This window comes from Grampus griseus, assembly GCF_964374135.1.
Source record: "Grampus griseus genome assembly, chromosome: X".
Lineage (NCBI taxonomy): Eukaryota > Metazoa > Chordata > Mammalia > Artiodactyla > Delphinidae > Grampus > Grampus griseus.
Window position 1 is genome coordinate 103,547,639 of NC_138999.1, and position 13,533 is coordinate 103,561,171.

Here is a 13,533-nt window from a genome sequence, read left to right on the forward strand (position 1 = left end):
TTAATTTTAATATCCAGTGTATTAATCTTTTCTCCTATGGTTAGTGCTTGTGTTGTAAGATATCTTTCCTTAACTTCAGTGTAATAATATTCTTTTATGTTTTATTATAATGGAACTGATTTTCTTCTATTGGAACTGATTTCTGTGTCTGGTATACATTAGATTCAGTGTCATCACTTTGTTTTTTTCTATATGGACACTCGGTTGTTCCAGCACCATTTGTTGAAGAGATCCTCTTTTCTTTAATCCTCTGTTATTCTTCCTTTGTAGAGTATCAAGTGACTGTATTTGCCTAGGCCTATTTCTGGGGTCTCTAGTGTGTTCCATTGACCTATTAATTGTTCCTTTGTCCATCTTTAATAAGTTAGTATTATATTGGTGAGGAAAAAATTTTCCTCTGTTCTTCTAGTGTCTTTGGCTGGTCTAATAAATTGATATAAGAAAGGTTAACAAGAGGAAAAACAAACAAAAGTTTAGTAACATGTATACTTCTTGTATACATGGGTGAGAGCTAGGAAAACTGAGTAACTCTTCAAAATGGCCATAGGCATTGCTTTAAATACCATCTTCTGCTAAAGACAAAAGATGTTGGGGGTGGGGAGTCAGTTATGGGAGATTACCTGGAAAAACACAGTAAACAAGGGTATGGTTGTTACGTAGATATAGCATTTCAGGAGGTGAGTGATGCACCTGGGTCCCCAAAGTTAGGACTATATTGTGCAAGAAGTCAGGTATTTAACAAGAGGAATTTTGATGGAAACAAAAGGAAAACAAAGGTTAATTTTTGGGGAAAATTGTAAACCCATTGTATGAGTCCTGAATGTTGCTAGTTGAGAAGATTTCTAGGTGGATGTCAAGCTCAAAACATCTTCAGATAGATTGAGGGCAGGCAGTGGCAATCTGACATATTTTCCTGGTTTGCAGTTTGAATATCTCTCATGATGTCATTGGGTGTGCTTGTAAACTTTTTGAGTGGCCCATTCAGGAAAAGGCACAAAGAAGAATGTCTAAACATGAGCTGTTGTGGCATTTTCTCTGAAGTTTATATCAAGTCGTTCACATTCAGTTTGCAGGGTTTCAGGAAAAAGGGCAGATTTAGTTCTCCATGATTCCAAGCCAAAGGGATGGGAGAAAATTGGAAACATTCATTTGGAGAGTTGTAACCGGACATTGGAGGAAACTAGACCTTATGATCCAGTCCACTTTATAGGCGAAAACAAACACTCAAAGACAAACAGAACTAGATCTAATATTCACAAAAGTGTTACTGAAGCATAATTTTTTTCTCTAAAATCAAGCTCATTCTCACCTAAGATAGCCAGATTAATACTAATTTGTTTGCAAAATAAGTCTAGTCTCATCAAACTTTGCCTGATTATTTGCATAAGTGAAGCAAGAACAATCATTGACCATACAGGCTTTTTAAAAATCTGCTTTGCTGGAACTTTTCATAAGGAATCTCAGATTGGACTTTTAAAACCCTCAAAGCTAGGAAGTCAAAACAAGGGATTGTCATCAGACTTTGCCTGCAGTACCTATAGATTTAATTCGTCTCTTCTTGAGGTCCCTCAAATATATGAAGGTTCCTGTACTTGGCAGGAATTGACCTTTCTTACTCACCTGGTAAGGGTTCTGGGGACCCTGTTAGCAAGGTACCAGACTGGTTTTCCAAGGGGCTTTATTGGCTCTATAAAGTCAACCTTGGTTACTTAAAGCTGTTTGGTCATATCCAAGTCTAGGCAGACCTCTCCCAAGTATGATACTCCACTTAAAGCCTTGGTAGTATACCCAGTGTTTCCCAATTCTGTCCTGTTACAAAGTGAACAGATTCTTAGTGAACGTAGGCAAATAACTATATTGCCACGAAAATAAGAATACTAACTTAGAGTCTGTGAATTCTGGGAGGGATCAGGTACGAAGAAAAAGATAAATGTTTCATCTTTTTTCACAAAGATGTATTTTACCAAAGTGCTGTAAGTCAGAGGTAGCTTAAGAGAAAAAGGTTTCCTTAAATCTGGAAAAACAAAACATTTAAAAAATCAGCAATATTTTTAAAAAATCAGCAATATTTCAAACAAGAAGTCATAAAAATGTATAATCAAACTTCTCAGCTCATTTAGTCCCATGTAATTAATATTTGTTCTGCTTGTATCATTTTTCCAGTAGTTCTGGAAATTCTTACTGAGTTCAATTGTATGATGTTAAAGTTATCAGAAAGCTGTACTCGTCAAAAGGCTTTTCATTCAGTCTCTTTCAGGATGAAGCACTTTTGCAGGAAGCTTTTGTAAAAGCATCAGAGTAAAACAATAACTCTGTAAATGACAAAAGACTAAAATGCTGATGGTTAAATATCTGATGAGAGTTCATTATAATGGAAATTGCAGGGAAATGGTTATTTCTGTAACATATAACATTTTAAGATAATAACCAGAGTTATGACTGATAATATTACATTAGGACATATCAGATTTCTAGGTATATCACACAATTTCTGGAATACTTATTTACTTATACATACACAACATAAAGAATACCTAGTATTGTTTCTTATTTAACAATGCTTCCCATGTAGTTTAACATATCAAATAAGCCTAATTAGTGTAACATCTTCCTTTTTTATAAGGAGAGAGAACAAACCTTTGGAAATGTTCCAGGACCCACTGGGGAATTTCAAAGTTAGTTTGAGGTTAAAAAATAAAACGAAACAAAAAAACACTTCATTTAGATTTTTTAAAAAATTTTTCTTTTTTTATATTTATTTATTTATTTTTAAAAACATTTGTTTTAATATAAATGCTTTACAATGGTGTGTTAGTTTCTGCTTTATAACAAAGTGAATCAGTTATACATATACATATATTCCCATATCTCTTCCCTCTTGAGTCTCCTTCCCTCCCACCCTCCCTATCCCACCCTCCCTATCCCAACCCGCTAGGTGGTCACAAAGCACCGAGCTGATCTCCCTGTGCTATGCGGCTGCTTCCCACTAGCTATCTATTTTACATTTGGTAGTGTATATATGTCCATGCCACTCTCTCACTTTGTCACATTTTACCCTTCCGCCTCCCCACATCCTCAAGTCCATTCTCTAGTAGGTCTGTGTCTTTATTCCCGTCTTACCGCTAGGTTCTTCATGACATTTTTTTTTTAGATTCCATATATATGTTTTAGCATATGGTATTTGTCTTTCTCGTTCTGACTTACTTCACTCTGTATGACAGACTCTAGGTCCATCCACCTCATTACAAATAACTCAATTTCGTTTCTTTTTATGGCTGAGTAATATTGCATTGTATATATGTGCCACATCTTCTTTATCCATGCATCCGATGATGGACACTTAGGTGGCTTCAATGTCCTGGCTATTGTAAGTAGAGCTGCAATGAACCTTTTGGTACATGACTCTTGTTGAATTATGGTTTTCTCAGGGTATATGCCCAGTAGTGGGATTGCTGGGTCATATGGTAGTTCTATTTGTAGTTATTTAAGGAACCTCCATACTGTTCTCCATAGTAGCTGTACCAATTCACATTGCCAGCAACAGTGCAAGAGTGTTCCCTTTTCTCCACACCCTCTCCAGCATTTATTGTTTCTAGATTTTTTGATGATGGCCACTCTCACCGGTGTGAGATGATATCTCATTGTAGTTTTGATTAGCATTTCTCTAATGATTAATGACGTTGAGCATCCTTTCATGTGTTTGTTGCCAATCTGTATATCTTCTTTGGAGAAATGTCTATTTAGGTCTTCTGCCCATTTTTGGATTGGGTTGTTTGTTTTTTTGTTATTGAGCTGCATGAGCTGCTTGTAAATTTTGGAGATTAATCCTTTGTCAGTTGCTTCATTTGCAAATATTTTCTCCCATTCTGAGGGCTGTCTTTTTGTTCTTGGTTATGGTTTCCTTTGCTGTGCAAAAGCTTTTAACTTTCATTAGGTCCAATTTGTTGATTTTTGTTTTTATTTCCATTTCTCTAGGAGGTGGGTCAAAAAGGATCTTGCTGTGATTTATGTCATAGAGTGTTCTACCTATGTTTTCCTCTAAGAGTTTTATAGTTTCTGGCCTTATATTTAGGTCTTTAATCCATTTTGAGCTTATTTTTGTGTATGGTGTTAGGGAGTGATCTAATCTTATACTTTTGCAGGTACCTGTCCAGTTTTCCCAGCACCACTTATTGAAGAGGCTGTCCTTTCTCCACTGTACATTCCTGCCTCTTTTATGAAAGATAAGGTGACCATATCTGCGTGGGTTTATATCTGGGCTTTCTATACTGTTCCATTGATCTATATTTCTCTTTTGTGCCACTACCATGCTGTCTTGATTACTGTATCTTTGTAGTATAGTCTGAAGTCAGGGAGCCTGATTCCTCCAGCTCCGTTTTTCTTTCTCAAGATTGCTTTGGCTATTCGGGGTCTTTTGTGTTTCCATACAAATTGTGAAATTTTCTGTTCTAGTTCTGTGAAAAATGCCAGTGGTAGTTTGATAGGGATTGCATTGAATCTGTAGATTGCGTTGGGTAGTAGAGTCATTTTCACAATGTTGATTCTTCCAATCCAAGAACATGGTATATCTCTCCATCTATTTGTATCATCTTTAATTTCTTTCATCAGTGTCTTATAATTTTCTGCATACAGTTCTTTTGTTTCCTTAGGTAGGTTTATTCCTAGATATTTTATTCTTTTTGTTGCAGTGGTAAATGGGAGTGTTTTCTTAATTTCACTTTTAGACTTTTCATCATTAGTGTATAGGAATGCCAGAGTATTCTGTGCATTAATTTTGTATCCTGCTACTTTACCAAATTCATTGATTAACTCTAGTAGTTTTCTGGTAGCATCTTTAGGAAATCTATGTATTGTATCATGTCACTGCAAACAGTGACAGCTTTACTTCTTCTTTTCTGATTTGGATTCCTTTTATTTTCTTTTCTTCTCCGATTTCTCTGGCTAAAACATCCAAAACTATGTTGAATAAGAGTGGTGAGAGTGGACAACCTTGTCTTGTTCCTGATCTTAGTGGAAATGCTTTCAGTTTTTCACCATTGAGGATGATGTTGGCTGTGGGTTTGTCATATCTGGCCTTTATTATGTTGAGAAAAGTTCCTTCTATGCCTACTTTCTGCAGGGTTTTTATCATAAATGGGTGTTGAATTTTGTCAAAAGCTTTCTCTGCGTCTGTTGAGATGATCATATGGTGTTTCTCCTTCAATTTGTTAATATGGTGTATCCTGTTGATTGATTTGCGTATATTGAAGAATCCTTGCATTCCTGGAATAAACCCCACATGATCATCGTGTATGATCCTTTGAATGTGCTGTTGGATTCTGTTTGCTAGTATTTTGTTGAGGATTTTTGCATCTATGTTCATCAGTGATATTGGCCTGTAGTTTTCTTTCTTTGTGACATCTTTTTCTGGTTTTGGTATCAGGGGATGGTGGCCTCGTAGAATGAGTTTGAGGGTGTTCCTCCCTCTGCTATATTTTGGAAGAGTTTGAGAAGGATAGGTGTTAGCTCTTCTCTAAATGTTTGATAGAATTCGCCTGTGAAGCCAACTGGTCCGGGGTTTTTGTTTATTGGAAGATGTTTTTTTTTTTTTTTTTTTTTGCAGAACGTGGGCCTCTCACTGTTATGGCCTCTCCTGCTGCAGAGCACGGGCTCCGGATACGCAGGCTCAGCCGCCACGGCTCACAGGCCCAGCCACTCCACGGCATGTGGGATCTTCCCGGACCGGGGCACGAACCCGTGTTCCCTGCATCGGCAGGCGGACTCTCAACCACTGTTCCACCAGGTAAGCTGTGTTGGAAGATTTTTAATCACAGTTTCAATTTCAGTGCTTGTGATTGGTCTGTTCACATTTTCTATTTCTTCCTGATTCAGTCTTGGTAGGTTGTGCATTTCTAAGAATTTGTTCATTTCTTCCAGGTTGTCCATTTTATTGGCATAGAGTTGCTTGTAGTGATCTCTCATGATCTTTTGTGTTTCTGCAGTGTCAGTTGTTACTTCTCCTTTTTCATTCTGTTGATTTGAGTTGTCTCCCTTTTTTTCTTGATGAGTCTGGCTAATGGTTTATCAGTTTTGTGTATCTTCTCAATGAACCAGCTTTTAGTTTTATTGATCTTTGCTACCATTTCCTTCATTTCTTTTTCATTTATTTCTGATATAATCTTTGTGATTTATTTCCTTCTGTTAACTTTGTGGGTTTTTTTGTTCTTTCTCTGATTGCTTTAGGTGCAAGGTTAGGTTGTTTATTCGAGATGTTTCCTGTTTCTTAAGGTAGGATTGTATTGCTATAAACTTCTGTCTTAGAACTGCCTTTGCTGCATCCCATAGGTTTTCAGTTGTCGTGTCTCCATTGTCATTTGTTTCTAGGTATTTTTTGATTTCCTCTTTGATTTCTTCAGTGATCACTTGTTTATTAAGTAGTGTATTGTTTAGCTTCCATGTGTTGGTATTTTTTACAGATCTTTTCCTGTAATTGATAGCTAGTCTCATAGCGTTGTGGTCGGAAAAGATACTTGAGATTATTTCAATTTTCTTAAATTGACCAAGGCTTGATTTGTGACCCAAGATATGATGTATCCTGGAGAATGTTCCATGAGCACTTGAGAAAAATATGTATTCTGCTGTTTTTGGATGGAATGTCCTATAAATATCAATTAAGTCCATCTTGTTTACTATACCATTTAAAGCTTGTGTTTCCTTATTTATTTTCATTTTGGGTGATCTGTCCATTGGTGAAAGTGCGGTGTTAAAGTCCCCTACTATGAGTGTGTTACTGTCGATTTCCCCTTTTATGGCTGTTAGTATTTGCCTTATGTATTGAGGTGCTCCTATGTTGGGTTCATAAATATTTACAATTGTTATATCTTCTTCTTGGATCGATCCCTTGATCATTATGTAGTGTCCTTCTTTGTTTCTTCTAATAGTCTTTAAGTCTGTTTTGTCGGATATGAGAATTGCTACTCCAGCTTTCTTTTGGTTTCCATTTGCATGAAATATCGTTTTCCAATCCCCTTACTTTCAGTCTGTATGTGTCTCTAGGTCTGAAGTGGGTCTCTTGTAGACAGCAAATATATGGGTCTTGTTTTTGTATCCATTCAGCCAATCTGTGTATTTTGGTGGGAGCATTTAATCCTTTTACATTTAAGGTAATTATCGATGTTCCTATTCCCATTTTCCTAATTGTTTTGGGTTCATTATTGTAGATCTTTTTCTTCTCTTGTGTTTCTTGCCTAGAGAAGTTCCTTTGGCATTTGTTGTAAAGCTAGTTTTGTGGTGCTGAACTCTCTCAGCTTTTCCTTGTCTGTAAACGTTTTAATTTCTCCATCAAATCTGAATGGGATCCTTGCTGGGTAGAGTAATATTGGTTGCAGGTTTTTCTCCTTCATCACTTTAAACATGTCCTGCTAGTCCCTTCTGGCTTGCAGAGTTTCTGCTGAAAGATCAGCTGTTAACCTTTTGGGGATTCCCTTGTGTGTTATTTGTTGTTTTTCCCTTGCTGCTTTTAATATGTTTTCTTTGTATTTAATTTTTGACAGTTTGATTAATATATGTCTTGGCATATTTCTCCTTGGATTTATCCTTTATGGGACTCTCTGTGCTTCTCGGACTTGATTAACTATTTCCTGTCCCTTGTTAGGGAAGTTTTCAACTGTAATCTCTTCAAATATTTTCTCAGTCCGTTTCTTTTTCTCTTCTTCTTCTGGAACCCCTATAATTCGAATGTTGATGTGTTTAATGTTGTCCCAGAGGTCTGTGAGGCTGTCGTCAGTTCTTTTTATTCTTTTTACTTTATTCTGCCCTGTAGTAGTTATTTCTGCTATTTTATCTTCCAAGTCACTTAACCATTCTTCTGCCTCAGTTATTCTGCTATTGATCCCATCTAGTTTTTTTTTTTTTTTTGCCGTATGCGGGCCTCTCACTGTTGTGGCCTCTCCCGTTGTGGGGCACAGGCTCCGGACGCGCAAGCTCAGCTGCCATGGCTCACGGGCCCAGCCGCTCTGCAGCATGTGGGATCTTCCCGGACCAGGGCACGAACCTGTGTCCCCTACATCTGCAGGCAGACTCTGAACCACTGCACCACCAGGGAAGCCCTAGAGTAGTTTTAATTCCATTTATTGTGTTGTTCATCGTTGTTTGTTTCATCTTTAGTTCTTCTATGTCCTTGGTAAATGTTTCTTGCATTTTGTCTATTCTATTTCCATGATTTTGGATCATCTTTACTATCATTATTGTGAATTCTTTTTCAGGTAGACTGCCTATTTCCTCTTCATTTGTGAGGTCTGGTGGGTTTTTTTTCTTGCTCCTTCATCTGCTGTGTGTTTTTCTGTCTTCTGATTTTGCTTATCTTGCTGTGTTTGGGGTCTCCTTTTTGCAGGCTGCAGGTTTGTAGTTTCCATTGTTTTTCGTGTCTGTCTCTAGTGGCTAAGGTTGGTCCAGTGGGTTTTGTAGGCTTCCTGGTGGAGGGGACTAGTGCCTGTGTTCTGGTGGATGATGCTGAATCTTTTCTTTCTGGTGGGGAGGTCCACGTCTGGTGGTGTGTTTTGGGGTGTCTGTGGACTTATTATGATTTTACGTAGCCTCTCTTCTAATGGGTGGGTTTGTGTTCCTGTCTTGCTAGTTGTTTGGCATAGGATGTCCAGCACTGTAGCTTTCTGGTTGTTGAGTCAAGCCGGGTGATGGTTTTGAGATGGATATCTGTGGGAGATTTTCGCCGTTTGATATTATGTGGAGCTGGGAGGTCTCTTGTGGACCAGTGTCCTGAAGTTGGCTCACCCATGTCAGAGGCACAGTAGTGACTCCTGGCTGCAGCACCAAGAGCCTTTCATCCACATGGCTCAGAATTAAAGGGAGAAAGAGTAGAAAGAAAGAATTAGTAGAAGAAGGAAAAGAAAGAAAGAAAGAAAGGAGGGAGGGAGGAAGGATGGAAGGAAGGAGGGAAGGAAGGAAAAAAAGAAAGACAGAAGATAAAATAAAGTAGGATACAATACAATAAAGTTATTAAAATAAAAAATAATTAAGAGAAAAAAAGAAAAAAAATTAAAAAGAAAACACAAAACAAACAAACAAAAAATGGATGGATAGAGCCATAGGACAAATGGTGGAAGCAAAGCTATATAGAGAAAATCTCACACAGAAGCATGTACATACCCACTGACAAAAAGAGGGAAAGGGGAAAAAATCATAAATCTTGCTCTCAAAGTCCCCCTCCTCAATTTGGGATCATTCGTTGTCTAAAGGAGGGAAAGAAGGAAAGAAAGAAAGAAGATAATGTAAAATAAAATAAAGTTATTAAAATAAAAAAATAAATAAAAAAACAAAACAAAACAAAAAAACGGATGGATAGAACCCTAGGACAAATGGTGGAAACAAAGCTATACAGACAAAATCACACACAGAAGCATACACATACACACTCACGAAAAGAGGAAAAGGGGAAAAAGTCATAAATGTTGCTCTCGAAGTCCACCTCCTTAATTTGGGATGATTTGTTGTCTATTCATGTATTCCACATATGCAGGGTACATCAAGTTGATTGTGGAGCTTTAATCTGCTGCTTCTGAGGCTGCTGGGAGAGATTTCCCTTTCTCTTCTTTGTTCTCACAGCTCCCAGGGGCTCAGCTTTGGATTTGGCCCCGCCTCTGCATGTACGTCTCCGGAGGGCATCTGTTCTTTGCTCAGAAAGGACGGGGTTAAAGGAGCCGCTGATTCGGGGGCTCTGCCTCACTCAGGCCGGGGGGAGGGAGGGGCATGGTGTGTCGGGTGAGCCTGTGGCGGCAGAGGCCGGCATGACATTGCACCAGCCTAAGGTGCGCCGTGCGTTCTCCTGAGGGAGTTGTCCCTGGATCCCGGGACCCTGGCAGTGGCGGGCTGCACAGGCTCCCCGGAAGGGGGGTGTGGAGAGTGACCTGTGGTTGCACACAGGCTTCTTGGTGGTGGCAGCAGCAGCCTTAGCGTCTCACGCCCGTCTCTGGGGTCCGCGCTCTTAGCCGTGGCTTGCGCCCGTCTCCGGAGCTCCTTTAAGCAGCGCTCTTTAACCCCTCTCCTCGCGCACCAGGAAACAAAGAGGGAAGAAAAAGTCTCTTGCCTCTTCGGCAGGTCCAGACTTTTACCCGGACTCCCTCCCAGCTAGCCGTTGTGCACTAACCTCCTGCAGGCTGTGTTTACGCTGCCAACCCCAGTCCTCTCCCTGCACTCTGACCGTATCCTGAGCCTCAGCTCCCAGCCCCGGCGGGTGAGCAGACAATCCTCTTGGGCTGGTGAGTGCCGGTCGGCACCAATTCTCTGTGCGGAAATCTCTTCGCTTTGCCCCCCGCACCCCTGTTGCTGCGCTCTCCTGTATGGCTCTGAAGCTCCCCACCTCCGCCACCCGCATACTCTGCCTGCGAAGGGGCTTCCTAGTGTGTGGAAACTTTCCTCCGTCACAGCTCCCTCCCACTGCTGCAGGTCCCGTCCCTATTCTTTTGTCTCTGTTTATTCTTTTTTCTTTTCCCCTTCCCAGGTATGTGGGGAGTTTCTTGCTTTTTGGGAGGTCTGAGGTCTTCTTCCAGCATTCAGTAGGTGTTCTGTAGTTGTTCCACGTGTAGATGTATTTCTGGTGTATCTGTGGGGAGGAAGGTGATCTCCGCATCTTACTCGTCCACCATCTTCCCAGAAGCCCCCCAGGAAACAGAAGCTTTAAATGACACAGTAGACCAGGTAGATTTAATTGATATTTATAGGACATTCCATCCACAAACAGCAGATTACAGTTTCTTCTCAAGTTCACATGGAACATTTTCCAGGATAGATCACATCTTGGGTCACAAATCAAGCCTCAGTAAATTTAAGAAATTTGAAATCATATAAAGCATCTTGTTTGAGCACAACACTATGAGATTAGAAATTAGTTACAGGGAGAAAAACGTAAAAAACACAACCACATGGAGGCTAAACAATACGATACTAAATAGCCAAGAGGTCACTGAGGAATCAAAGAGGAAATCAAAAATACCTAGAGACAAATGACAACGAAAACACGATGATCCAAAACCTGTGGGATGCAGCAAAAGTAGTTCTAAGAGGGAAGTTTATAGCAATACCGGCCTACCTCAAGAAACAAGAAAAATCTCAAATAAACTATCTAACCTTACACCTAAAAGAGCTAGGGAAAGAAGAACAAACAAAACCCAAAGTTAGTAGAAGGAAAGAAATCATAAAGATCAGAACAGAAATAAATGAAATAGACACAAAGAAAACAGTAGCAAACATCAATAAAACTAAAAGCTGGTTCTTTGAGAAGATAAATTGATAAACCATTATCCAGACTCATCAAGAAAAAGAGGGAGAGGACTTAAATCAATAGAATTAGAAATGCAAAAGGTGTAGTTACAACAGACACTGCAGAAATATAAAGCATGCTAAGAGACTACTGCAGGCAACTCTATGCCAACAAAATGGAGAACCTGGAAGAAATGGACAAATTCTTAGAAAGGTCTAACCTTCCAAGACTGAACCAGGAAGAAATAGAAAATATGAACAGACCAATCACAAGTAATGAAATTGAAACTGTGATTAAAAATTTTCCAACAAACCAAAGTCCAGGACCAGATGGCTTCACAGGTGAATTCTACAAAACATTTAGAGAAGAGCTAACACCCATCCTTCTCAAACTCTTCCAAAAGTTTGCAGAGGAAGGAACACTCTCAAACTCATTCTATGAGGCCACTATCATCCTGATACCAAAACCAGAGAAAGATACTACAAAAAAAGAAAATTACACACCAATATCACTGAATATAGATGCAAAATTCCTTAACGAAATGCTAGCAAACAGAATCCAACAACACATTAAAAGGATCATACACCATGATCAATTGGGATTTATCCCAGGTATGCAAGTATTCTTCAGTATATGCAAATCAATCAATGTGATACACCATATTAACAAATTGAAGAATAAAAACCATATGATCATCTCAATAGATGCAGGAAAAGCTTTTGTCAAAATTCAACACCCGTTTATGATAAAAACTCTCCAGAATGTGGGCATAGGGGGAACTTACCTCAACATAATAAAGGCCATATACGACAAACCTACAGGAAACATCATTCTTGGTGGTTAAAAAGTGAAAGCATTTCCTGTAAGATCAGGAACAAGACAAGGATGTCCACTCTTGCCACTATTATTCAGCGTAGTTTTGGAAGTTTTAGCCACAGCAATCAGGGAAGAATGTACAGCAAAGGAAAACATAAAGAAGATGGAAAGACAAGCCTCAGAATGGGAGACACAGAGGTAGACAACAAACGTATCGACACCAAGGGAGGAAAGCTGCGGGGGTGGGTGTTGGTGGTGGTGTGCTGAATTGGGAGATTGGGATTGACATGTATACACTGATATATACAAAATGGATAACTAATAAGAACCTGCTGTATAAAAAAATAAATAGAATAAAGTTCAAAAATTAAAAAAAAGATATAAAGTTTGTTTTAAGTTCAGGGAAGTTTTCTTCTATATTTTTTCTTTCATTGCCTCTATTCTTTTATTCTGGACTCATTTTAAATACTTGTTCAGCATCCTCAATCTATCCTTCAGTTATCTTAACTCTTTTCTCATAATTTCCATCTTTCTCTCTTTTTTCTCTATGTCCTTGAAGATTTCCTTGACTTCATTTTTTAGATTGAGTGGTTTCATCTTATCTGTTGAGATGAAAAAAGTTCTAGGGTAATAATAGTTTTAATGTACAAGAACTCTTTTGTTTTTCTTTTTACATATCAGAGTGTGCTCTTTTATGGATGTCATATCTTTTAAAATATCTATGAGGATTATAATTAGAATTTTTAAAGTTGTTTTTATTCTTTGAATTATGTCGTTATCTCAGTTTTCCTTTCTCTTATTACTTTCTCCTCTATGGTGTTCCTTTTTGTTGTTCTTGATCCTTCTCTTTGATGCTTTTTTTTTTTTCCAGATGTCTGGCTATCATTAGTTGTCCAATCATATCTACAAATAAAAGGATTATATTGATTAGTACAAGTAAGTTTTCCCCCTTTGTTATCAGTAAACTACTTTGAAACGGATGGCTGATTTGATTCTTTTAAGTGTATATGGAGTATTGATGGGCAGATCTTCCTATAGCACATGGGTTCAAGGGTCAGGCAGATGGATTCACAATGGCTACCCACAATTTCCAAAGTAAATTGAGATTTACTGGGAGTGTGGTTTAAACGATTTAATGATTATTATTCCTGAGTAGAAATAGTTTTCCTTTATTTTCCCTTCCTTTATCAATTGTGTTACTACAGTCTCTAAGCTGTTTTGCTGATAGGGTCTAACACCCAATATTAGGAATGATCCCTATGTTGACTGAGTACTTTTTAAAAGATAGGATTTGGGGGCTTTATTCTAGGGCTCTCAAAGTAAGGTCCCTAAACCAGTATCATGAGCATCATCTGAAATCTTAGCAGAAATACAAATTGTTAGGCCCCATCCCAGACATATTGAATAAGAAATTTGGGGGGATAAATCCCAGAAACTTGTGTTTTAACAAGTTCTTCAAGCGA